Raw genomic sequence first — 26,086 nt, forward strand, 5'->3', positions numbered from 1 at the left:
CACATAACCATTTGCATCAATTTCTTAGATGAACAAACTTTCAAGGTTATTCTTATGTTAGGAAATATGCCTCAAACAAGAATGAGTTCATTATCTACACATGAGCGTAACATACCATTCATAAGGTCACAAGTCTATTTTATATGGGCATTCACCTCCTTTCTCACAAGCTTTCTACAGCAGAATAAATTTGTGAGCTGGATCACTCCTGTCATTACTGTAGCTTAAATGTACATACATCCATACACATATGCACACATCCTCATTCCCCTCAGTCTGACTCCCAAACTTCTTCCAACATGCAGTTCACTTCAACACAGCTCTCAGGACTGGATCCCCACCTTGCAAACATTTATTGTATAGCATAAAACCACAAACCTGGAAATCTATGAAACTATGGAAAAGGACTGCCAAAGTTTGAATTAGCTTGCCTTTGTTTGTTTACTTTTACAGAGCACATAATGAATTTTTCTTTTGTCTTTTAACGCAGAGATAGAAATAGGTTAGTATTCACTATTGATAATTATCTCAAAAAGCTGAGCTTGTGTTTCTGCACAAGGCTTTCAGAGCCACACAGACAAATCACAGCAGCTAGCATCAGTGCCATTTCACAATGCCATATTTTGCAGAAGCTATTTATTCTTTGCTTTGTCCTTAACAATGCTTTAAACCAATTGCTGATTTGTCTGGATAATTAACATCCCAAATCCAATTCTTCACAGATGAATTGGAGCGAGTTTGAGTACCAGAGAATGCAGCTATTCATCAGCAGACAGTCCTCACTGGATGGACAATGGCTTAAATTTTACTGCACATTGAAGATGATGCAATTACCAAGCTTGAAAGCAATGTAATCTATACCACCAAAGAAAGTATTCATAGTGGAATGATCAGAGGAGGATAAACAAGAAAGCAATATTTTATCATTGCAAGAAACAAATACTGACTTGCAAAACCCAATTGCCTACATTGTGCATCACTGTGTTGAGGAACAGTAAGTAGTGAGGTAGAAAACTCAATATGAATGAAGCTCAATTGTCCAGGGATCAATGAAAACATGAAATCTGCTACCCTTAGGTTGCCATTGTTAGCCCATTCACTCATTCAATCTAATTATTACTATTATTACAACTAAACCTGTGGCAAAGTTATGTTTAATTCAACTCTGCAAAAGATGCATCTGAACTTTTCCTCCATGATGACTTCCCTAGTCAAAATTTGGGCCAGAAGCTCTGCAGATCTGGCAGGGTGGAACTCATTTTGGGCTAACATTCTGCAATTTGCAGACAGCTGCCCTGTAATAACTTCTGGCTGCAATAGCAGCTATTGCCCGCTGAGCACCCTGCGCCCTGACACACAGCCAAAGACCACACTTACCTTTCAGATCCCGAACATCATCCCAACCACAGTGTGCATTCCTGCCATTCCCTTTAAGTACTCCCAAATGGTGAGCAAGTCCAGAGTTTAACTGGTTTAACTGATAAGAGTCCAGCAAGCATGGACTGGAAAGTTAATCTCTAGCCAATCACACCCAGAGCACAATGCACAAACATCTTTCCAAGAAAATAATCTTCTGTGTCCATGGAACTTCTTTTTGTCCATGGAACTGTGAATTTTGATGCATAAACACTGCACAAGTTACACAAGGATGAAAACATTACCTGCTTTAAATGTAGGTTTTCACCATGAACAATACCATGGAGACAACAGGATGTAGTAAAAAAATAAAAAAAAAAAAAAAAAAGAAAGAAAAAAAAGTTGCAGTGAATGAAATTGAGGTCAATGATAAAAGCACATTATACAATTTCCCTCTGTTTATTCCATTTGACAACTCAGCCAACAGGTAAATAAATGCCAGCCACCACTGTTTTCAGCAGAAAAAATCATCTGCAAAAAGCTCCCAACACACAGAGCTTCATTTTTTATTTTTTTTTAATGCTTTTCCTCTGACTTTTTTTTTCCTTTAAAGTCAATAGACATCTTTCTCCCCACCTGACCGCATTTTTACCCAAACCACACAGTGTATGACATTGCCTTCTGACACCACAGACTTCACCCCTTCTCTCTGGGCATGGTTCAAACTGTCAGCAGACACACACAGTCTGAGACTTGCATGTCCCTCTAGATCTAAATAAGTGGCTTAGAGATAAGTCCATTTCACGTTAATTTAATAAACACATTCCCATACTATTTGAGAGAACTCTTTAGTTCATTCCTAACTGTAGAGGGATAAAGGATGAGGATTTACCCTACTTTGAAATATTCTCTTACTCTTCCCTCACCCTACCTCAAACATAAAAATGCACATTCATCCCAGCTGCTGGGCTTTGGGTACACAATACACACATGAGTGCAAGAATACCTTAGGAAGTATTGGTTAGGTAATCTCACTGTCAGCTGACTACTTCAGGACTCCAGACTGCCAGACTGCATTTCTACATTTTAAAAACAATAACAAAAGAAAGGTAATGAAACATTTCCATCAGAAAACTCTGCTAAGAACAGGTACAAGATACTGCTGCTCAGAAAATGCACAGGGCAGAAATTACTTATTCTCCCATAAAAGAGCAATCTTTCAAATCAAGGTTATAGATATGCTCTTAAAAATCTTTATTTCAAGAATACTCTAGATATGGCTACACTTGAATTTTGTGAACGTTTTGTCTTTCTCAGTTGCAAAGGTGACAGCATTTAATCTAACCAGTGATGCCCCTGCCTTGATCTATCCATTCTGGAAATGATTGCCAATGAGATTATTGTAAAAGCAGGAAGACGTGAAAGTTACAGCTTATACAGTAATATACCTGGCATTAATTTTTACTTTAAAGTTAAAAAACACATATAACTCCACTTTCCTGGTTATATGAGAAATTGGGAGAAAACATTCCCACATTAATGGGAATATCTGCCTTTCTTCTCTTGACATTTTAAAGTTACCTTGCTAAGCATGAGTGCAGAGGGACTTGGGGACCACTCAGGGCTTACACCTATACGCTGTTTTTAATTTCCCATGAACACTGGTGATAATAGCGTAGTTTGAGCAATTTTAAACAAAGTGAAAAAAAAATACACATTCCAAATATAGATAATCATCTCCTGAAGCAGAGAAGAAACTAATTAGAAACATGAAGTCCAGTGATGAGAAAAGAATTAATTACTGAGGATTACTTTCACCAAATGACAATCTACAAAATCCTAGCAGAATAGCCAAAGGCATGAAATAAAGCTGCTTCCAAAACAAATCTCACCCTCCCAGAAACATGGGCACTTGTGGTGGCACTGCTAGAGGGGGAAGTGTTTGTGTCTCTTCCCCATTTGTGCCCTGCTTTTCCCAAGTGTGTAGAGACACCAACCATAAAGGCAGCCCTAATAACACCGCCCTGCCGCTAAGCATCACCCACGGAGATGTCCCTGAGCACCAAACCCTGCCTCTCTCAGGCTGGCTCAGCGGCCAAGCAGCCTAAAGGAGAGCGGTGCCCATCCAGGCGGTGCCCTGCGGCCTCGCGCCTCTCCCACCATGGCGCACCGCCGCGGCCCAGCCCCTCTCTCACCTTGCTACTGAGACCTCTGCGTCCTGCTCCGTGGTTGTACAGCCGTACTGCACGTCCGTGCTCAGGTGGAAGGCTTCCCTGAGAACTGTTAACACAGCCGCAGTCACCCTGAGCTTCTGTGGTGGATCTGGCCAGGGCAGAGGGCAGACGCGGCAGGCCGCACCTGAGTCCTGCAGACCTCGCCCTGGGTCCAAGTGAAAGCTTTCAAGGCTGAGCGCGGAAATGGCGAGACACGGAGCCATCCCTGGGACTGCTCACAGGACGACAATTACAGCATGGGCCATGCTAACACCCCGCCCGCAGTTTTCAAAGCGGTGACTACAAACATGGTTGAGAAATAAACCAGGGGCCAGAGCCCCACAGAAAGTAAGCTGTGGACTTTTGCAAGCATTGCCCCAAAAAGACAACAAAATACTCATACTTAATCTTCAAAACTTCCGCTATTCTTAGGAACCCAGCTCCGAGGAGGGCTGCAGGCTGTGACAAAAGACACAAATACTGATTCCTGAAAGTCCACTCAGAGCCCTTCCACACCTCACCTGCTGCAAAGCACAGCTAACGCAAACGCAGCAGCAAGCATAGTTAGAAACTCAAGCTGCAGTGTTAACACCAGGCAGAAAACACTCTCCAGTACTCTCTTACCCAACTAAAACCCACCAGCTGTCAGAAATGTTCAGTCTTTCTCCATGTCGCAGTCCTCCATGACCTAAATATTCACTGACTAGTACTTCTGTGTGTTTAACTCTTTAAGGGCCCAATCCTACCAAGAACTGAACCTCCTGCTTGGCATCTCTCAATCCAGACTGCTTAAAATAACCAGAAGACCACTATGCTACTCCTTTTTTTAGGGAAACAACACCTTGCGGGATCAGGCTGTAAACTCCCTTAAGTCTTCTGTGTCTTGCATCTCTTTCCACGTTAGTGGCAATTGCCGTTCGCCCTGCTTCTCATGACATTTCCAGAAACGTACATTTCCACAAACACCCAACATGCAACAGCAGAAAGAAAGAGAAAGTCCCGTGTTAGAGGGCAGAATTTAACACAGGTGCAAGATGCTGACAGTGGCTCTAAAGATGGAATTTTCTACTACACGTAACCTCATCTCACTGTCCTGCCAAAACGAGGAGTCCTCCTGTCCTGCCCCCTCCACCACAAGCACTGCATTATTCTCAGGTATAAAGTTATTTCAGGTCAATAAAATGACCCAGCTGCGGATTAATTCAGCTCAAGTGGAACTGGGCCCTGAGCCTTTTCCTACCTCGCCACAGCACAGTGCGGCTGCTCGGGCAGAGCCCCAGCTCGCAGCACCACCACCGGCCAGCATGCAGAAACCCTGCATGTCAATCACTGTTGTCTAATGGCATGGAAAAATATTGAGAATTTTGTTGTTGTTGTTCAATGACATACTTTCAGTGAGAACCGTAAGTATTGAAAAACATTTTAAAATTAGTTTTGTTCCTTGTATTTGCTTTTAAGTTACATCTACAAACAAAATAACCGGTTTCATCTTTCTGCCTTTTCAGACCATGGCATTTTGGCCATCTGTTTGTAGAATTTAACCCATGTTAAAACCGACTAGTTGTTGCTAAACCAAAGAGGTTGAGACGTACAGTTCCTTCAGTGGACCATTTATTCCAAACTTATCACTTTGTGGGTGGCTTTTATTTGTTTTAATGCCACATCTGTATTTTTAGTAGGAACAAAACAAACCAATTCCATGTTTAAGTGAAGATACTCCATCTGGGTTTCCCATTGGAACATACAGATGTAGAAACTTTTTTTTTTTTTTTCTAAACAAAAGATCAACAGTTCTGTAAAAACAGGATTGAATTTTAACAATGAATTCACCCACTATGTTGGGTTTGCTGATTTTGGTGTAGGGTGTGAGATGCATCCTATAACTTGGAAAGAATTTTTGGACCTTGGACAAGTTTCTTTGTGGCAGTCCATGCACCAGCACTGCCCATGTGTTAGGGAAAGACCAAGGAGAAGGATTACATTGCAAGGTAGCACACAGGGCAAATATAGGTTGTTCCTAGAAAGATACCAAAAAACACATGATCCTATTCTGTACCTGAGAAGCCCGAAAGCAAGCCTTTGCTTACTCCACTTAAAATGGGCAAAAATAAACGAAAACAATCATACAAATACATTGGTTTGAGGTGAGTGTTAATGGGCTCTTAAACCAATACTGGTAACTTGACATGGAGTAAAAAGCATCATTTCAATCTCCAGGAGCCTGAAATACCAGGAATGCTGCAATGACACATAGGCTGTCAATCTGCCCTACCCCACTGGACCTTCAGATATCCACAGGGATTTCTTTTGGTTTGGATTTCCTTACAGAACCACGCTTGGCTCAAACCCTGGGCATACAAGAGAGTAACTTATTCCTAAAACCCAGACAATGATCCTCCTGGTTCACTCAGATAATAATTCAATTGACACAATTGCCAGGTTTAACTCCAGTATTTCTAGGTACACAAAGCAGAGAAGATGCAAAGGGAGTGATGGGAGCAGCTGAGATCTGTTAGATGTTTCTGGTCTTTTTTTTTTTTTTTTTTTTTTTTAATGCTATTCCCAAATTCATGACTTTCAAGTTTTTGCCTCTAGCACTTAAGGTATGTTTCCTAACTTTAAGGCTCTTGAAAGCAAGTTATGTAACCACAAAAGTCTGTATAACCCAACTCCATGAGACTCTTGCTCTTACTTGTTCTCCTCACTGATTTATCTCATTGTTTTGAGCCTCTGGCTCAAATGAAATCTTTTCTCAGATACTCAAGATGAATTTCCAAAGGACTGGATTTGCTGCACAGTTGCTATATGCAAAGTGAACCATCAGGTAACATGAACAAGAAGGGGAAATAGGCAGCGTCACGTAGACATGCGGCTCTTCAAAGGGCACCATTCTCCCTCCCCAGCTCCAGATAATTCCTGTTAAACATTACTTGAAACTTCAGCCCCAGCGTTAGACAGGACTCAACACTCTTTCAAATAATAATAATAAAAAGCCATTATATCATTCATCTGGCAGCAAATAAAACTTCAGATTGATGGGAGTGGAGGGGAAAACCTGCAGAACTTCATTTTCTCGTGTCAGGAAGGTACAGCAATATGACAAGGACAAAAGTCTCTGTCACGTTGCATTTGCTTTTCGTTGACATAATACTGAAACACACTCACAACTCTGCCACAAGAGCAACTAAACCCATATGTTCGAGGAAGATGTCAAAGGCAGTATGCTTCTTGAGATTTACATATGATAAGGCACAAGAGACCATTACAATGATTTTTAAATTACGGCGTGTTTTATTGTTTTCCCTCAAGAAGTATGAAGGTATCTTAAAAGCGTTTAATTACCCTTCTCTGCTGACAAGGAAACATCACCTTCATCATCTCCACAGAACATCTACTACTACGCGTTATTTCACCAAACTCCCTACAAATTACACAGGTTTCTGTTACAAATATGAAGCAAACACCACCACTCCCATCCTACAAACCTTGCTGAGAGGAGGCAGATGGCACCACTAGGGAAAGACCTCCTGATAAGGTGTCTGATCCCCGAGGTATGGGAGCTGGGTCACCCCAAACACTAACTACAGTGTACGCAGCTGTCTCAGTCCATGCACAAGTCAACGGCTGTGGGACTGGAGACAGCAATCCAGAGGCTCTCCCACCACCACTCCCAAAAGAGCCTCTGAACCCCTATGCCACAGTTGCTGCCTTTCCTGTGCACCCTCTAAGCTGGTCTTTCATTCCTTTCTGCAGGGTGCCGGCACTTTAGAAGAGCTTGAAGCCTCCTGTACAGCCCAGCCCTTGCACAAGGTGAGGACAGAAAGAGGAACTGCACGCAGATTTCACTTTACCCTGGAGAAAATATCTTTAGTAAGTCCCAGCAAGTGGGAAGAACAGCCCGCACCATGTCTCGCAAAAAGCTCCTCTCATCTGGGAGGTGCATTCAGCACCCTCAGCAAAGGGTGAAAGAGCCGTTCATCTCTTCAGTATGACCTGGCTTTTTCTTCCCATCCCGTAGCTCAAGTCAGACTCCATCCTTGTCTGAACGGAGATGCCCTTACACATATGCGCACACAGCTTTCAGAAGTCCCCAGGCACGTGGTGATGCTGCTACAACACAGGGAGCCCCAGGACCATCAGCCTGTTCTCAGGGCTGCAACACTGGCACCACAGGAGATGCAGACACCCAGCTCCTGCTGCAGGTGCTCCTGTCCTTTTTTAGCTCCCACCTTAGCTGCACAGCGAATTACAGCTATTGGATAGCACTTAACCAGAAAGCCCTACAAACATAGTATACCCTAAAAGCTGGATAACAGCAGAAGTACTGAACCTGCAGGAGCTGTGAGATCCTGTTCCCTCAAAGATCTCAGGAAATGCATTAATACTTAGAAAGCAACCAAATGGAGAAGGGGTGGAGGGAGAATCTGATCCTGGTCCCCATGTTGTCATGGTGACTTCACAGCCATTATGTACTTCAGACATATTTAGAAGAAAGCTACATTTTTACCCTTCCCCAACCAAATAATGCAGGGAAAAACAAAAATCCTGCCAGCTTGCCACAAGCCAATGAAATGACAACACAATTCTTTGATCAGACAGTATCCCTCAAATATTTTAATAAACACTATTACTGCATTATGATTCATGCACTCAGATAACATGAAAACAGATATAAGCAGAAAATTAAGAATAATAATCTGCCAAATTGATTTCATCAAACAAGATCAGGATATGTTTGAAATGTTTCTGGCAATGCTTACATCAGACAAGTTTCTACTTTGAGAATATTTAAAAAATCATTACTTACAACATCATTTCTTTCTTCTCGATTTGCAGAGACTGTTTGCAAGCAATTGGTTTTCTTTTACAAAGTACTACCAGTTCCACATGCCACTCTTATCACACACAGCAATCAAATAGCCTTAGCCTGCTCAAATATAATCAAATCCTCTCAGCATCTCCACGCAAATGCTGCATAAATACGGATTTTAGAAAGCACGCAAAGAGATCATAAAATCAATCCAGCTCATTACAGCAGGGAACACAGCGAACGCTTTACTACCAGCTTCTACATTGCTCACACCGACCACGCATTGCTAAATGCCGCTAAATATACCCACTTCTACACCAATAAAAGGCAAATGCATTATACAGTCAAAGAGCAGGCATTTGTAAAGACACCATTTTCTAAACGGTACCTGAAAAGACATTAAAGAACCCACGAGAAAGCACAGTTTGCAACAGATCACAGCATGCAAGCTTACCAGCAGCTCACCAGCAAAGCCTGGCCAGCCATCTGCCCGTTTTCCCCCCTACCTTGAAGCTGTTTCAGGAAATTGCCACATTCACTTCACAGAATGATAATTCTGATAACCACCACCCTCCAAGTTAATCAATTAATGAAGCAAGACTGTTTTTCCTTACTAAGCCACGTACAGACACTAGGTCACTTGAAGGTTGCCTGTTCTTTCCTGCCGTAGGGCCTCCCAAATAACAACTGCCCATCCAAATTCAGCCTTTTTTTTTTTTTTTTTTTTATATTCATTCAGAGCTGTAGGAATACACTCAGCCCTTGACAATACCAGCTTGCATGATGAAAGAGCAAAAGTAGTTTTGAGGCTGCAGAATGCCTTCCACGGGTTACCATGGAAATAAATGTGGGAAGGGGAGGGGGCTTCTCTGCTGACAAACGCTGCTGCTAAACGCGAGCTAAAGCGAGGCTGAGCGGGTGCTCTGCAACAGGAGGAAATTTTACTACTGCCACGATAACCATAGCCGTGCTTACTTTCAGTGTTACAAAATTTCATACAAACTAACGTGAGACTCATTAAAAAACACAAAGCTTGCGAGAGGCAGCGGGGCATGGTGGATGAAGCATGTACTGTGTCCGAGCCCTCCAAAGAGGAGCTGAAGAATTGGGAAAGAACTTTGTTTACATACTGGCATTTGCACAGATGGCAATTAATGTTCAATTGCAATCAAAATTTCATTGACAAGGACGAACCTGTTGCAGAGCAGACTGTAGCAAGGCTGACTAATTTCAGGACGACTTGATAAGGAGCATCAGCTTATTGTTAAAATGTGGGGTAGCACTTGTGTTGCGACAATCACCAGGAATATTTTGAAGCACACCACCCCGATGACATTTGCAGAATCCAGAAGCAGCCCCAAGTCAATGCAGAGCAGGCAGAGGCAGCGCTGAGGCACACCACAACCCTGGCTGCTCCCCCAGCGAGCCCCCGACTGCCCTGCTCGGCCCCGGGGGTCTTGTGAGAGCGCCCACCCACGGGCGGCCCCAACAGGCCACAGCAGGCTGAAGCCTGGCACTAAAATCCCAGCAAGGATGGCTAATATAATTCAATTAATATGGTTTTATGGCATTGTTTAATGTTCTAAAAAGAAGTCAGAGACATCATTTTGGGTTGATTACACTGGCGTGTATACAGGGCCAAAGTTGGGCCCATCTTCACTACACAGAACTTACAAGGGCCCACGTACATATCACCTGCACTACACACAACTGGTAACACTGCTGTTATCGTGAGGACCAGGTCAGGAAAGGTCCAGAAGGCAAAAAGACAAAGACCTGCCAGCCACCCACAGCGACAGCAGCGTGATGCCTGGGGCTGGCACGCTGCACTCGCTGCCCACGTCTGCAACCAGCCCACAACTTCCACAGCCACCAGCTCCCCATTCACCACTGCTAATGTAACGTCCTCAAACCTCGCATGCTAAGAAGTTCCCAGGCACCGTCTCTGAACAGGCAGGAATTGCTGCAGGTCCATTAATACTAGTTACTGCCTCGAGAGCCCCACCTCAGCCCCCCACCAGCCCTTCCCTCCCCCCAGCCTCTGCCGAGGCCCCCACGAACCCTGTGCTAGCCCTGACCGTGTGGGATTGCAGGCACAGTAACAGCAGCAGCTATGGGAACCACTCAACATGCCAGGATGTGTTTACTTATCATTTCCAGGAGGCTAATTTAACGAGGGGGAAGTTAAGCAAGGAGACAAGGGAACAGAGGCCAGCTGTAGATTCACGCTGAGGTGAAGACACCGTGAGAAAAACGAGGAGCCAGCTGGGCACGAGGATGGAAAGCCCAGTCTGGCTGCAGAGGCTTTCTGTAAGGAAAACCCAGGCTGGGGCTGCTCCCGCAGCTGCTCCAGCCAGCCCAGCAGCAGCTGCCTTCCCTCTGGAGCTCACTCCTCCTCCCCTCGGTCCTATGTGGAGGAAAAGGCGATGCCATAGCGGGCTCAGTGCCCCTGGGGCTGATGCCTCCCACCCCTGTGGGGCCACAGGAGAGGTGCTGAGAGAAATACCCTAACCTGGTCCCCTTCCAACTGCCCTCACTGCGCTGACCTCTGCCGTAGGTTGAGGTGACAACAAACTACAGCTATGCAGCGTGTACAAAACCATCGTTTCTTCAAGGAAAAAATGAAGTATTAAAATGTGAAAGTTTCACATTTCAGTGTGAAAGGATTTCACAGCAGGAAGATGAAGTAACCTTGTATTTATACACACACCATTCCTGAAAGACAGACTGCTGGAACAGGAATGGGGAAAGCCCAGAGGAAAGGCAGTCAGTCCATCTTCCTGCAAAGCTGAGCAAGCCGCCTAATCCGTGTACTTGTACGTATGTTCCTCCCCAGCCAAATATGATTTTAGCATTTCTGTACTATGCCACAAATCAAAACACCTAATACAAATAAAATGCAAGTCATACTTATTCTGTGACATCACCATAGGAATGGTTGCTGATTACAGGGTGCCCAGATGGCACAGAGCTGCTCTGAGCTCTGCTGTGCTCCCACCGCTGCCCTGCCGCTGTCTCTGTAACTGCTAACAGCAAAGTTTTACTCACAGCACAGTCCCAATCTCTGAGCAAACCTGAGGAAGAGCAGAACTAAATCTGCCAACAAAAACACAGCAAAACATCATAAAGTAACAACTGTTACAAGAAATGACACGGAAGAGCTAAAAAGGCTTCAACGCCCAGCGAGACAGAAGCCCACAAAGCACCGGAGCAGCTCGTGGGCCGATGCCTTGCAGAACAACTTGGTGACACAGCAAGCCAGGCGGCTCACATGGCCTGGGCTGGCACGTTTCTGGCTTCATCCTGTAACGCTGAAGCCAGGTTTCCACTGTGCCCCTCTCCTGCCACCAGCAAGCAGGGGCCACCACAGGATGGGGCCAGGCTGGAGCTGCTCGTGCACCCGCTGCCCAGCTGGCTGCTGCCAACCCAATGGCTTCGCCCGCCTTTCTCCTCCTCCTGAGGGAGCTGGCTGCTTGGCTAGCAGATTTATGAAAGGCTGAAAGGGAAGAAAAAAAATGTATTCTGGAACGCTTCACTCCTACATCAACCTGGTTTGAGATGAGCTTGCAGTCTGAGAGCGGTGAGAGACTGACGGCACGGCTGCACAAACCTCACTTCCTCAGGAAACCAGATTAAAAGGCTGCTCTGTCGGCTACCAAGGAAGCTCAGTCGGCCCAGGGGAATTCAGATGGGAGTAGCTCAGATGTGTTTTATTCTTTTTGGTAAAAGGTAGGCTGGCATGGGGTGACAAAGGGAACAACTGAGGCACGGCTGGAGTAGCATGTGTTCTGATTATCAGAAGTCAAAGAATATATATTTTTATATATGTATATAAAAATCACATATTTCCAGGTATGTCTGGAAACAATAGCTGGGAGGTTTCTTCAAAGACTCCCTGAGCAAATAAAAAAGCATTCCTGCTCCAGCCCCTGTAACAGCCAAATAGCGACGGACTGCCCCCAGCCCACATTCCTGCGATGAAGTGGCTCACACCTCCCTGCTTCGGGCAGGGAACACCCGCATCACACCGCGTCTCCTAGTAACGGGGCACGGTATCAGATGTGCAAAGCTGAGGGGAAAAAAAAACAACAGACTTCAGCCTTTTATTGAGAAGGAATAAATGGAACAAAAATGACAAGTGAATGGCTATTTATTAGTCTGTAATCTGCTTGAAGCTTTTTATTAGAATTGCTCACTCTCAAATGAAGAATTAATCTCTCGTCTGTTAGCTTGTAGATTATTGATAACCTCTTGCTGGCAGAAGAAAATAGAGATATAATTAAAAAAAAAAAAAGAGGCCATCGTTAAGGATAAACTAATGCCTCATATCATGTATGCAGCAAAAGAGAACAAGGAGATCCCTGATATTTGTGTGCCACTTACTTAACACTCTGACAACTGCATTCACCTGTGAATGAAACAAAAGCGAGCACGGCTGGTTTGCCCAGCCCCAAGCCTATCTATCAGACACAGACACACGAGTTGTTATGCATTCACACCATCTGCAGCTGTGTGCAGAAAAATCACTAAAAAAAAAAACAAAAAAACAAACCAGACTCACTCAAGCTACACAGTAATGCTGCTAAAGGATATTAATAACTTTTAAATAACCACAAAAAATTACCATCTTGTCTGAGAGCTACACAAGCGCACTGTGTGAACGCATCGCGGCTTCCCGAGAAAGGTACCTAAAGGCCAAGCGGTACGCCAGCGCCTGGAGATGGCGGCTCACAGAGGTGTCCCTTACATTCAGGGAGAGCTGGCAGTTTGCAACGTGTGTTATAATTTTACACTGTCAGCTTTGATCAGGACGAGCAGACGGACGATTCAGCGTGCTTTCCATGAGCCACACAGTTTTTCCACATGGAACACGTAGAACCCCATTCGAGGCACTAGAAAGGACAGTAAAGTGATTTATTTTTTTTTAAAGGTGACTTTTCAAAATCCTCCTTCAGTTTTCAGCATTTAGAAGCCTGTCCCTGCTAATGGCCAGCACTTCCTTTTTGTACACTAGCAGAAAAAAATCCTCATACGAACTAGTAAGGCTTCTAGATGCTACACTAGAAACTATGGCTGGATTAAAACGTTAACCAAAATAATCTTTATGAAACAATGTTTTGCCTTTTTTTTTTTCTTGAATCTGCAGTTACTAGAGGAGCATTTGCAACTCTAAAGCATGAGTATTCCAACCTGAAGTTTCTTTTGTGGCATTAAGCCATTGCTCTGTTGCAAGATAAATTTTTGAGGAAAAAAAAAAAAAATCGTGAAAATGTAACTAGTGTTGCTGTCAGTCATCTCTGCTGCCAAAACAGGTTCCTGGGATAACTTGGCAACTCGGCAGGTTATGTTTCTGCATACAATACACATTTCTCACTTTAAACCTCTTGGAACCGGAGGGGGGTGACCGTTCGGGGAGCGCTGCACACCGCAGGGCGCAGGCCCAGGACAGCGGGGCTCCCTGCCTGGAGCCGCCGTGCTGCCTCCTGCCCCCTGCACGCCGAGCACAGCCAGCTGGGGAGTTCAGGAGGCAGCAGCCAAGCCTTAACAGCAGCCAGGAAGCTTCTTCCTCAGGATCTGCTTTCCCTTTCTGAAGGACACATCACGGGCTTGAAGGTTGAAACCAAGCATACCGCACTTGCCACGTTGCATTTTTTATAGAGGGAAATTAAACTATTGACTGCTGACCATAAAGAGGCTCAGGTAATCGCTAGTGAATGCACATACAACTCAATTGCCCAAGTGACCTCCCTGAGCCAAATCTGTGCTTTCCTAGGCAATAACAAACTAAACTGAAAAGTATGGCCCTGGTCAAATGGATCTCTGCAGCTTATTTTAGTCACTTCCCCTTCAGATCCTGCAGGAAAAAAAAAAATAAATAAATAAATAAAAAGAAGAAAAAGAGAAGTTAAAACACTTGTAGGGTGTAACTGGTGTCAAGAGGAGGTTAAACACCCAAGTAACTTCAGACACTGAAGTTTGCTAGTTTTTCTTCTAAAACTATATATATTTGTATTCTGCTATTCAGCTTGATGAATGGGTCTGTATAAAGATCTTTGACGCATCCATTTTATATCACGTATCTGGTAACTCAGATTTCATTGCACAAACAGCTAGCCCCAGGCTGTACTTCAAGGCAGCGCTGATGACTACCTGAAGCAGGACACCCTTACAGAGCTCACACCTAGGGCTGCACGGCCTCTGAAGGCTCTGCTCTACAAACACCACCTCCGTGTGTCAGCAGAGCCAACAGCAGACCCGCGAGAAGTGGGGAAAGGGTAGAAGCATGGTGGGGTCCCTGCAAGTTCAATTAAATGAAACGTATCAGAAAAATAGGAAAGGTGTGAAGCGCCTTGTCCACTCTCCTTTCATTCACTTGACCAGCACGTACTTTAACAGTCAGTAGCACTTTCACAAACTCCCAAACTTGTATGAAGTCACTAATGTGAACTTCATAGCTACTTCTAAAGCATTTAAAAAAATGTTTCTAAAGCATTTATAAGCATTTAAAAAAGAAAAGAGGAACAAAACTGGAAAGAAGAAACAATCAAGCATGACACACATATTTATCCACTGTTGACTTTGCAATTTCCAATTTGGGTTTATCAGGACAAAAACCCATGGACTCATTTCCTCCAGTTTCCAGTGAAACTCGTTATTAAAACACAGAGTTTTAAATAGACCGTGACTTCATACAAAAAACAAAGATAGCCTTTGTACAAAGGGAAATGCAGTTGTGTACTTTGAATGGTGCCTAACGCTGAATGGCTTTAGCAAGAGCATGAGCCAGGCCAGGTCTTTGTTAATTTTAATATATATATATATATATATATTAATTTATAGGGACACACACCCATGTGAGAGAATTGTCTAGGTACCTTGACAATCATTCCCTTTAATAACTATGAACCTACAAAGAGGTATTTTGCTGCTGTTACAGTAATTTTTTGCAATTAATTTTGTACATCATCTTTTTTAGGACCAACAGGAATGAGCAGCTATTCACAACCAACAAGTCAGCAAACAATTTTCTTCCAAAACCACACACTGCTTCCATAGCAGGCAGTGCAGGAGAGCAACATGCTGTCATTGCTCAGGCGTGGAGCTCCGACATCCTTCTGAAATTACAAAGAAAGTCGAGCAGTGAAGGCTCAACACTTCCACTTGTTTTGCCAAGTAAGCAGTGGGGCACTTAGTCCATGGATCATTCCCAAAACAGCTCACGGAGCAAACTGCAAGGGAACACCTCCATGAGAGGTCGTGTGCTCTAAAGCTCCTTTGCTCCTGCCAAGGAGCGCTGCAGGATCTCACTTCATCCTCCCTGCACAAAAATAAAAGCAAAAGCCCAACGACAACAAGCAGGGAGAAGGTGTCCCCGACCTCCATCTGAGCTGGATGCAGCTGGGACTCACCTCTGAGAGGTGACACATAGGGGAAGGGTGCCTGAGCGCTGGGGAGGGCACGGAAGGGAAGGGGAGCAGAGAGAAATATCTCTGCCTCTAGGTGCAGATGCACATACGCATGGTGTAGGTAAGCCATCTCCAGCACTAATGCAGAGCCCCTAGGTTCTTCAGAAGCCAGGACTACCTCCAGCTTTGCACGGACCCGGGATGTGGAGCACCAGCCCTTGCTCTCGGCGTGAGCACTTTGATAGCAGCTTGTTTGACCAGCGTCCAGTTTTAATTTTATTATTCCTACAAAAGCACCTAACAATCCCGAAGGAAAGCAGAGCCCAGCGAGCTAGGCGCTGTACAAATACTTACTAAAAACAGCCTTTGTTCACAGTCCAAACAGAGAATGCTTGAAAATGAAAGGGAAAAAAAAAAAAGAGAGAGACCGACCAGCGTTGCCAAGGTTTCACAGCAGGCACAGTGCTTGAGCAGGGGCTCCTGGCCAGCCACAGGCCACCCGGCCCCGCGGCAGGGCTGCTTCCCCTCCGGCAGCGGCTATGGGCTGGCGGCGGCGTCCGGAGGCATCGGGAGCGGGGGCTGCCATCCGCCCACCCCTGGAGAAAATGAATGAAGCGCACGCATCTCCAAGGCTCCTCGCTGGCACACAGGAGGCAGGGAAATTCTTGTGGGAATCCCCTGCTAAAGCACTGGCAGAACATCACTAGCGCTGCGGAAATCAACCTCGTGCATTAGGCACGCTCCAATGGAAACAGAATATGCAGTCCTGCAGGAAAAAACACCAAGGAGCACAGGGAGAGCAGACACCATGCAAGGCACTTAGTGCCAGAATGGCATGACATGCAAGAAGTAAGGAGACCACAGTATTCTGCCACACAGATCCATTTGTGCTGAAGAATAAGTGTATTTGCAAAGAAATCGCTCCTTAGAAGACCTAAATGACAGCTTCCAAGCGAAACTCGATGTCTTTCAAAGCACTTGCTTCCCCTTCGTGCTACACCGCAGCAGTGAGTCCCAGCTGCCCCTGCAAGTCGTGATGTTTCAAGGGTCTTGTCCTTCACAAGTAGGAGTGTTGGCTTTACCATCACAACTCTATTTCAAATTGATTTTAAAGGTACCCACAGACACCTGGAAAGAGGCAGCCAGGCTCAGACAAAGACTTCTATCAAAGTAACATTAGGCAGAACAGAAACATTTACGTACTTTTATAAGAACGCCTCCGTAAACGTGATGCTCCGAAGAGAGACCAATGCTCATGCTCGAGCAGCAGCCAAGAACCCCACAGCCCTGGCCAAAGCAGTGGGAGCGCCGGGCAGCCCTGCGGAGCTGGCAAAGCGGAGGCGAGCGAGCCCCGCAGCAGCAGTGTTCCCCTGGGTGTCAGACGTTTTTCACACCTCCTGCTGGGGCAGCCCGAAGGTGACGCTGCTTCCTTCTGCGAAACACCCAGCTGGAGCCGCACGCCTCCCACCTTCACTCACTCAGCCTCCATATCGATTGTGGGACTGCAGAGCTGGTGTTAGGCAAACTGCACTGCGGAAAGGTGCACAGCAACAAAGGGACTGATTATATTAACAATTTTAGCCTGGACTACTGCTCCTGATTCATGCCAGAAGCTCCCACATTCAGAGCTTTTAGCAAGTATCTGTACGTGTGTACGCTTCCACAGAAAACAAAGCAGAAGTCTTTTTTTGTTTTCCTCCTTCACTTTTTCCTTCACTGTACAGAGAAAGGCTACAATTCACTCAATTGCTCATTTCTCTACAAGGCTTAAGAGGTACAAATGACCCAGTTTCCCTGCCAGGAACAGGCAGTAGCACACTTGCCTGGCATGGCAAACCAGCACATCTTGCTAAACCAAGGCAGAAGTTAAAGCTGTATTGATACAAAGGAAGAAACAAAACCAAAGAACCTGGGCATTCCCATTGGTTTCTGTGCTATATCAGCCAAAAATCACTGCTCACACAAAGATCTCTAAAATTGTGATCAGCACAAGTCTGCAGTTTCTAGAGCCTTCATCCTGGATTCTGGAATGTGTTCAATCATAATTAATCAGGCTTAATGACAAGCTTTATACAAAGGACTTTTCCCCAAAAAATCCCAGAGCACTTTATGAAGCAACACTCCTATTGACATGGAATAATGTATCAATTACAGAAATTCAATCACCTCCCAGCTGAGATTTAGCAGGTTTTTACTTAGGAGAACCAGACAAAGGAAACACAAACCAACAGACTGAGTTGGCTGATTTTTGCCAGCTGCTGCTTTGCAGCCGCCTCACAGGAGGCCGAGCTGTTCGGAGGGGCACTGCTGCACCACCAGAGACCAGCCTGAGACACCTTGGACTCAGAACAGCCCAGTACTTGCAGGAGGATTTGCTTTTGTTCTCGTACTTTTTTCAAATAGCCATGAAACTACATCCTGGCTCGAGGAATAAAGTTACCAGGCCCTCTTGTCTTGCAGCAACTTGCCTATTTTATGGCACCCAGGGCTTCTATTTTCAATGTTGTTCTTCTAAGCACGGGCTCTTGCCTGGGTTTAAATGTCTGGCACAAGAGAGTCAAAAGAGTTCTTTGTTCCAGCTTGCTGCCAAGAGGTTTGGATTTGGGCTGGTTATCATTTGTTTCGTCCATACTAATGACATGCTTTAGACAAACGTTTGGCAATGCATTCTTGGCTGGAAAAAACTATTTTCTCGAGGAAATATCTTTCCATACTGCTAAGTGGATGTGAAAAAGAGGATCCCTGTGTGGAAAAGGTGGAAAACTACTGTACCAGCTGCAAAACAAAACACAAAGCAACTTGGACCTATTGGACTGAAAAAAAGTAGGGCACAAGTGAAGCAGAGAGAGGCAGAACACCTATTCAAGAAATACCCAGGTTTCCCACAGTGAGAAAACGTGTACGCCGAGGAGTCTAACAAATTACCCATGCCCAGGGGTTATTTGCAACAGTTATAATGCGGAGTTTCACTGAACCACTTTGTGACTGCTGTCCTGCTGCACTCTCCTCCAACCTGTAAAACACGATTTTCTGCACAAGCTCGCTCAAGTTCATCTAAGCTGTTTTGTTGCCCCAGGAAATTTACAGCCTTCTGGCTACCTTCAGGATCGGTTGAGATTCTCTTTAATCAAAAAGAAAAAAGTTTTATGCCTTCAGTAGTACACCTTGAAAAGATTCTGGATCACTTTAAAGTAAAAATCTGGCTTGATTTTTAAAAGGGACAAAGGACTTTCTTTGCTCTTGCAGTTGGCCTTGTGCAGAGGACTGCTGTTGCTGCTCCCACAAAGGCAGGGCAATGCCACCCCTCCAGAGCTCCAGAAGCCCCTAGTATCTGCATCTCAGGCAGCAATAATCTGCTGTAATTTACTAAGTTGAGCTTCAACAGATGTTTAATCAGGGCTGAGGTTTATCATCAATGTATTTGTTATGCTCGCTTAGCTTTGCTTCTAATTAGGGATGCATAAACTCCCACCACCTAATTTCAAACCTCATTTGAGCACAGTTTAAAAGTTAGGCTTAAGTCTTAGAATTAGTGCTTTATGTTTTCTGTACAATTGTTTTATGTTCTTTTGAGACAAAACTGATGAAAAGCATAACAAAGGGTTGACCATAAGCAGTACAAGAGAATAAAAAAAGAGCAAAAGTGAAAAACAAAGGATTGGCTAACAGATGGAGAGGGAAGGGGGAGGGCAGCAGGGAATACTGCAAATGTCCTGTAAACTATTTCATGCCAGTTGAGCTTTGTATACCTTAGACACAGAATTCCTCTATTTTAATATACAGCCCAGGTATTGGGGTGAAGGAAGTGAAAGGGGCAGAGATGCGAGATGCGTTTTTGATCTGTGCGTAGGATAAAAGACAAAGGGAAACTGAAATTTAAATTACAAAGGGTAACAATTATTAAATTCAGCTTTGCCAGTGTTCCAAACACAAGCCTTAAAGTTCATCCTTCCTGGCATTTAGGAGCTTTCCAAGCTGTGTTTAGGCCTGCCTGCCCCTCATCTGAACAGGGAGACCCTGGCAGTCCGGCTGACTACCCCTTGGACCAAACAAGGCAACATAGGAACTTCTGCTCGGGCTAAAGCCAACCTGTATCACCTGGAAAAAGGAGAATTGTAGCCTTGGTTACAATTGTTACCTTGAATCCTGCAGCCATAAACAAACCATTGCTCATTTTCTCCATGGTGGTAGGAGCCTCCAGCTCCATGTGTAACTGCGCTGCTTCACATCCTACCTGCAGGATTTTAGCATGAGCATTTAGCCAGATTGTTTGGCTAGCATTCACTACAACCTTCTATTTTTGTCTAGTCTTCTCTCCCTCCTTTTTTTTTTTTTTCTTCTTCTTCTTTTCCTACAATAGATGAAGAAGAAACCTATCACAGTGCTAGGTCAATATCCAAGGGCATTTTACCAAGTTTTTTCTGCATTCTCTACTACTTAGGAAAAAAAAAAAAAAAAAAAAAAAAAAAAAAAAGCAAGCAGTGGAAACCTACAGGGTGGGCCACGTAGCATCAATCTGCAGCTCCTTAAAATTAGCAGTAGTGAACAGACAAGCAACACGATCTTTCCAGCTGTGCAGATTGAACTGAATTCCTGAGCAAGAGTCCCCCTAATGAAAACGACCCATCGATTTTCCCAAGATTAATGCTGAGACAGATTTCAAACACAGGTGGACTTGCCAACATATATACTGCTATGCCACTAACTGGTCGTGGCTTTTTTCAGAGGAACTCAATCATTACATCAAGAATGTACATAAATCCATGAGCTACGCTCACACACATTTATAAGCAGAATTTATGCAAGGTTTACTTTAAACATCTGCTAAGCAGATGATTCCCAGATCTTCAGCAAAAAAGTATCATTCCCCTTTGCTTCTCGTGTACTGCAGCTTTTTTGCCTTCTGCTAGTTGTCCAGAGTAATAAGTTACATGAAATTAAAATTGACGAGGTAGGCAAGGTTTATCACATACTTTTTTAATAAAAACTAAGAAAACAAAACAAAACAAAACAACCACTGAATTTTAGGCTTCAACATTTCCCCAGGAAACCCTATGTTCTTCAGACTTTACAACCATGTGTTGGAAATGGCAATTTCAAGGAGCAGAACAAAGCACTGATTGCTGAGGGCCACAAGCACTCCCTGCTGCCTGCAGTCTCACTGTCCCTGCAGAGACACCCATTCCAGGTGCTGCCCTGGTGCCCACTCTGCTGGGTGCCTCTGCGCAGGGGCTGCCAGCACAGTCCTGCTCAGCTGCACCTTGGATTCCCAGTGTTTATCTCCTAAGGGTTTCAAAGGAATTGCATCAGCTATCATCAATTGGTATTTTCTAACTAAAAAAAAAAAAAAAAAAAAAAAAAGCATCAGGAAATGGCTAATTTCTCGCAATGATCCAGTACAATTACTGAATACTGGCATCAGCACGAGTAGTGTACTTAAACACACCCCCACGTGTCAAAGAAAATGTTCCTGTTACATGTTTATGCACACAAGGGGCCACTGGGGCTCCTTCAATCAGCACAAATGGCAGTAAAAGAAGAGGAACAAGAATGTCAAGTGTCTTGGAGAAAAAAGTCCCTTGAACCACCGCACCAGGTCACGGTCACGTGAAGCCAATTGCTTCCCGAAACAGAGGGCCTCAGAGCAGACACCTTGCTGAGAAATCACAAACAGGTGGTTAGCAAATAAAAAAGGAAACACAAATAAGTTATCTTGGAAAACAGGTAAGGCACAACCATAGATTAATGTTTTCCATTAGGAAAAGAAACATAGTTCATGTGCTAAATGTTATTATTTGAAAGATAGTATCAACAAAACATTGAAACATTGATTGTCAACACTTGGAGATTGTCAACACCAGTGAGAATTTCAAAACCATGGTGTAATTGATCCTATTGATTAGGCACAACATTTGAGTAGTGTTCACCAGAGGGTAAACAAAAATACATGAAGGGAGCAAAAATCTACAACAAAACAAGTTCTTTGGCAGAAGGGGGATTGCTTCTTATAAAATCATGCATTTACAAAAACCATCACCAAAAACTCTTTACACCACATTGTTTTATTTACTTAGAAACCAAATATTGCTACAGCCAAGTGTTCTGGCTCATTAGCCTACTGTCTTCTATACACACAAAAAGAGCATGCAGGAGATGTATGTGGACTTTGGCCCTCAGGTTTATCACGCGACTGCTGAGCAATGAGCTCACCTCCACACAGGCATAAAACAGAACAACCCGTCCTTGGTTTCCCATCACAGCACGGACTTGTATGCTTTCAGGAAGGTGTCGCACTGACAGTGCTGTGCTGCACCTTTTATATACTTGTAATTACCGTGGTAAAACCTACACACAGACCAAGACCACAAAAGCATCCCTCTTCTGATGAGCTGAACAGCATAAGATCGCAACCTACAGTGTCTGTCTTTGCTCCTATCAACCACACATTCAACAAGTACTGCTCATATCAGTTCATCAGTAGGTGATCATGATTTTTTTTTTTATCTTCTGCACTTAATTTTATTCAAAGCCTTCATTAAAAAAAAAAATCTCCCCTCAATCTCCTTTTCTTACAGCCACCAGGAAAAGCACAACTATATCATATAAGCATTTTTGATACTCACACTGAAGATTTTACAAGTTCCAAGAAAATATTCTGGAAATAAAATGCCTGGATTCTTTTTCTTAAATCAATTAAGGACTAGAGCACTCTTAATACAAGACTGTCCATCTTCTTTTCATCTTTAAGCACCAAGTGTCATCTGGTGGATTGACACAGAACTGCACTAAAAGTAACCTTAATTTAAAGCATATTTTAGAGGGATTAAATATAAACTAATGAAGAGGAGATAACACTTACCTACAGCCTCAGGGATGCAAATAAGAGAAGTACAAACCTCTACCATGTGCAGGTGTTTACAACCAGAACAGCCCCAAGACTCTCACAACATGTCTAGGTACTTCACTGACTTACCCAGATGAAATTCAGAAAACACCAGTTACCTACAACTTAGAAACCTACTGAAAAGCATTCATCCATCAGGAATAAGGTTAAAGTAACCTCACACACTATTTAAAACAAAAACATCAGATGTATAAATAAATTGTATATAAAAAAAAAAAAAAAGTTCTTTTTCCTGAGCCTGTGAGGTGCTGGCTGTCTCTAGCAAAAAGAGAAAAAAAAATAGTCAAATTCCTTTTATTTTTTTCTTTTTTTTTTTTAAAGTGTAATCTGAGATGTGTAAGTAAGTAGGTGAGGCTGGAGCTTTAAAGGTGAAGTGGCCATCAGTGATACCCCAAAACTGTTTCCCCTCATGGGGGAGGGGGTGAAGAATTCAGATGCTGTAATCAAGACCAAGCGGACTGCAATGCTCTAATAAAGGAGCAAATACTTAACTCGAAGCAAAACTTCCTATTTCTTTTTGTGGCTTTTCAACACATTTTGGTATCTTCTCTCTAAATCAGCGTTAACTCCCTTTGACATCAGGATTAAAATATACACATACACATCTCCTTTCTTAGCAGCAAAGGGAAGTATGGGCAAGAGAGTGAAAAAGAGAAGAGAGACTACAACAAACTGCTAATGAAGCTAAAGGGAAAACAAGCAAACAAAACAATAGCCTTTGCCAGGATCACCACCAAAAGATTAACTTTGGTCACACGGTTAACACTTCAGCTCTAACAGCAACTTCCCCTCTCCTGCCCCAGTACGAATGCAATAAGGACATGGATTTTGAAACACTGTCGTTGTATAAGCCGCAAACTTGATAAGCAAACCCTGGGCAGACACCTTTACAAAACATTCCAGTTTTTAGGAAAATGAAAAGTGTTTATCAAGTCACAAAGTAAAAAAATCAGCAGCATTTCCACAGGGCCTTTCAAACAACATCATTCGCTGTGGGAGCTCCTGGGGCTACTGACAGCACTAGAGCTGCCGTGAGAGACCACTGTGGTATCAGGACCGGCCAAACAGCCTCCTCAACAGGGGCTCGCTTGGCAAGGGCTGCCGGAGCTTGACTCAGTCAAGTTCACATATCAACAAAAGATCAATGTGGTGAGTACTGACAAGAGCATCTTGCATGAGAGACTAAAGCCAGCCCACACCACTCTGCCGATGGCAGTCTGCCTCACACCCCTATGCCTAACGGTGCAGAAGGCGCGCTACTTCATTTTGTCCCCACAGGTACATACACTTTGGATACCGAATCTACCCACCCTCTGCCACTCTTTTCACAGAGCTGGGCAGACAGCCCCAGCTAAGGCTCCGTTTGAGCCTCGCCACTTGGCCCAACCCTCGCCCTGCCACACGGGGCTGACAGGGAGGCGCCGCCATCTGCACCGCACCCCTGGCCCAGAGCTCCTGCGAGGCCTGCCGCCCAGTTGGGCTCACCCTATGCACCTTGGCTTGTGGCTCCGTCAGGCTCAGGGCACGCAAGCTGAGCTCCTCCTGAGCAGATGAAACCTGAAGAGGTGTCTGAGGAGAGATCTGAGCATACAACAGCGGCTGACAGGCACCGGGTCCGCCAGGCCCACCTGACGCTGACCGAACGTGAAAGCCCTTCAGGCACTCGCAGTGCAGGTGCAGCGTCCTCCACACCTGTGTGGTTCCACAGACACACCTCTGTCAGGCTGCATTACACTAAAAACATTCAAAACTAAGAATGCATATAGTGACACTGATGACAAGGACATGACCAGCTGGAACTGCTCCCTGCTCCTAACAACGGGAACAAAAATACCCCACAGACTCTGTGGGATTTATACTCAGTGCCTCCCCAGTCTTCCCCCAGCGCTGCCCCACAGGGAACCCAAGCACAACAACACTTATGAACATGACCCAGGCTATGGGAAGGAAAGCAAACTTCTACACCAAGTTAAAACCTTAAAGGTTATCCAGAACATTAACAGACCCTGTTCTTCATGCAAAGAGCTGTCTTACCTGTAACAAGCTGACCTAGATCCAACCTCAGCTGCTGGGCAGCCTTAAAACAGAGCCCCCCAAGTCCAGCAGTGTTTTCCAGTTGGTTCAAATCTTCCCCACCGACTCCAAATAAAGTCCTCAACTGCCCCAGATGAGGTAAGAGACAAAAAGCTCCAACAGATCAGAAGAAACGAAGCCAACCCTCTTCTCCAGCTTTCTCAATAACTGTCAGAAGTCCAACTGAGCTGACAAAGACCAAAAAGCATTACCTCAAGGTTCAATTCAAAGGTGGCTGATTCACAGTCAGATTAAAGTGCAAGTCCTGTATACTAACATTTAAAGCTTCACTTGTTTAAATTATACGGTGTAAGTCAGTACTTAAGACAAGGCAAGCTTCTAGCTCTCCTGATTAAAAACTGTAAAGTGTTTAAATGCAAAATGTAGGTTGCCTAATGGCAGAAAAAGCTGAAAAAATAGTCACATGAGCAGCATCTTACCCCTCAGTAACCTCATCAACCCAAACCCAACTGTTTTGGGTGGAACCCATAAATATTTAGGTAACTACAAAGGATTAAATGCTTCCTTTCAAAAAAAGAAAAAAGAAAAAAGGGCAGGTAATACTTTGTGTGCTGCCCCATGCATACGTGCCATTGCTGCTCTGAGGTGAAGATATGGTGTTGCTATTAGTCCTAGCAGGATAAAAAGCTCCTAACTCCACTTATATGATAAGAGGAGCCCTCTGCCAAGAACTGCAGCGCAGTGATGGTGCCAGAACCAAGTTGTGTTACAGCTCAAGGCCCCAGAATGTCTTAATCCACTGCCAAGTAAAGCCACTTCAATGCGGTGTCTTCATACCCCATTAGGGATTGCAAACCCTATGTTTAGGGGCATGGAAAGAAGCTGAGAGATTTACGAGAATTAGCATGGCTATATCTAGAGTTTCCTACAACACCCACTTTTTCCAGCAGAAGAGATCTGTGGTCTTCTGAGGACTCAAACACCAGTTTATTCTGTACAAACAGACAGAACTCCACCAAGCACCAGCTCCCAGCTAAAGAAACCTTCTTCTGACATACATCTTACAGATTCCTTGAATACAAATCTTTCTAGTGTTGCCTTTATTGTCAGTGCCAAGTATGCTATCTGCCAGCACAGTAGTAACTCAGGCTCGCAATGTAAGAGGGAGGGGAGGGAAGAAGAAGAAAAGCATTCCTAACAACATTAACAATTAGGAGCTTCCTGCAACACCAGCAAAGCACTAGTGATCTGCAGCAGAAATGCAGCAGAAAACGCTTTTCTTCTGCTAGCACTAATTAGCAGTCACACGATGCCAAGACAACCTCTGCTACCACTTGGACTCCCAGTGAGACCCCGAGAACTG

General features: G+C 44.3%; 1 protein-coding gene across 4 annotated transcripts in view; it reads right to left on the reverse strand.

Annotated features, from left to right (window-relative positions):
- The window catches only part of FGD3 (FYVE, RhoGEF and PH domain containing 3), a 109,957-nt gene that overhangs the window by 71,265 nt on the left and 12,606 nt on the right, over nucleotides 1-26,086 (reverse strand). The window contains exon 1 of one of the 4 annotated variants that reach the window (XM_084530647.1): nucleotides 9,006-9,144. The exons of 2 other annotated variants lie outside the window; for them this stretch is intronic. The gene's annotated coding sequence lies outside the window, so the exon portion shown is untranslated. Of the gene's footprint in view, nucleotides 1-8,833; nucleotides 8,897-9,005; nucleotides 9,145-26,086 lie in introns of those variants that run through there. One more of the 4 variants, XM_084530646.1, reaches the window with a different exon arrangement.

Source organism: Aythya ferina (genome assembly GCF_964211825.1).
Source record: "Aythya ferina genome assembly, chromosome: 10".
Taxonomy (NCBI): Eukaryota; Metazoa; Chordata; class Aves; order Anseriformes; family Anatidae; genus Aythya; species Aythya ferina.